We start from the raw sequence: 2,253 nt of genomic DNA on the forward strand, positions 1-2,253 counted from the left end.
TGAGAAATTAAATGTTTTCCTCTTTGTTTTGTTTTGTTTTGGTACTTTTATTTTTTTTATTGAAATCCAATTAATTAATATGTAATGTATTATTTGTTTCAGAAGTAGAGGTCAGTGATTCATCAGTCTTGTATAACGCTCAGTGCTCATTACATCACATGGCCTCCTTAATGTCCATCACCCAGTTACCCCATCCCCCCCATCCCCTCCCCTCCCCTCCAGCAACCCTCAGTTTGTTTCCTATGATTAAGAGTCTCTTATGCTTTGTCTCCCTCTCTGATTTCATCTTTATTTTTCCCTTCCTTCCCCTACGCTCCTCTGTTTTGTCTCTTAAATTCCACATATGAGTGAGATCATATGATAATTGTCTTTCTCTGAGTGACTTTAAATGTTTTCCTCTTATTGCCTGAAAATTGTTACCCAGTCACTAAAACCAACAATTAATGATTATTGCTTAGACTTCCCTTGTACTTAGATGTTTGGTCTACTTTGGCCTTACATACCTGTTATATAAGAACATATTTCACTTATACATGTTTTTTCTGCTTTCCACATCTTCTCTGTGAAAAACTACGGCAGCAAGACTTGGGGTAATCCTTGATGTTTGCTTAGTGTTTACCTATAACATTATGTTCAGACAGATAAGCTTGTGTATTTGGATACCTTGGAAACCATGGACTCCAAAGGATAGAGCTCTTGGTTTCTTCTTTTCTGTGTTGTTTGTTCCGGGCTCCACCTAGCATATCACAGCATATCATGATGATGATACTGTAACAACAATATACAAGGTACAGACTGTTTCCAAGAGAATATACATACAGACAATCACTACTTGTGAACAGTAGGTCAAGGGTCATAAGCATAAAAACATAGTGTCACCTTACATACACATATATAAAACAGATGAGCCTCAGCCAATTTGTTCATGATATCTAGATAATCCTAACACACTTCTGCTCAGTATTATTTTACTGCCACTTTGGGTAGTCATATCCACTCTTAATGTAGCATTCCAGAGGCCAAAGTCATTGCCCTCCCCAACCAGACCTAAACTGCTCGATTCTAAATGTGCTGCTGTGTTGCTAGCAAAGTGCAGTACGGATCTCTCTGTTTGGGCAATAATTAATTAAATTAAAGTTAATTTAATTTAATTAATTAAAGGCTGGAAATGATTTGGAGTCCAAATTAAAAACAGTGGTTATATTTTCCTCTGAAAGATCATGAGAAAGAAACATAGGGTGATGATCTGATCTTCAAATTAAGTTACATGATACCTAAAATGCTGGACACTGTGGGATAAACTTAGAGAAAATATAATTTTTCAAATCAAACATATTTGTGACAGCTCTTTTAAAAACAGAACAAAATAAAGAGGAAATAATCAGGGAGGAGGAAAGAATGTGAGTTAAATGGTGCTTTCCTTTATTTATAAATGGGTAACATTCTCATGGTAAAATAAATAAATAAAAACATGATGGGTTGAAATGAGTAATAATTTCACAGTTGCCTCTCCCAGCCATTCCCACCCCAACTTCCCTTTGGTGGGAATAACCAATAGTAAGCTTTTGGTGTATCTTTTCAGAACTGTGGTATGCATGTACAAGCATAAAGGCTTCCTTCCAATAACACAGAATTAGAATTTTAAAGGAGGGAGCAGAGGAGGTGTCTTGACTGCTGGTTGATTTCTTTTTTTAAGTTATCTTAATTGTTCGTATTTTTTTAAGAAGCTCAAAATCTCACTTGTGGGATTCTAGTGTCTAAAAAAATGTTGGTGCAACAGAATCTTAACATTGCATGTGGACTTTTTCATTTGGTGGTGAATGAAAACACAACAATCTGGTTTCATGTTGCAGAAAAAACAAACAGAGTGGTAGACTCACTGAGACACAAGACTTGGCTTTCCAAGGTTGCCCTTTGTACAATTTGTACAATTTTTGCCTTGCCCACAATCTTTGGAACCTAACAGCTCAGCAACTTGCTCTAGCTACACTCTTTCTAAAACAGCGGAAAACCATCTCGATTTTCCAGTCACTAAAGAGCTGTTTCATGTCTCAGGCACACCTGAATGTTTTCACAAAAGTTACCTGGTTAGGGGATAATACTTGCCCTTCCAACTGTTCCCACATTTCTTTAAGTCATTCTCCCTCTCAACTCTCCCGTCCTTTCCAATTCCACAGAATCATAAAAATGTCAGGAAGAAAAAGATTACTAGGTCCGGGGGTCATAAACTCAGCGCCTTTAAGAACCAGACTT

Source organism: Eumetopias jubatus, unplaced genomic scaffold (genome assembly GCF_037043125.1).
Source record: "Eumetopias jubatus isolate StellerSeaLion01/CBP00866 unplaced genomic scaffold, mEumJub1_p1.0 scaffold_6, whole genome shotgun sequence".
NCBI classification, from domain to species: Eukaryota; Metazoa; Chordata; class Mammalia; order Carnivora; family Otariidae; genus Eumetopias; species Eumetopias jubatus.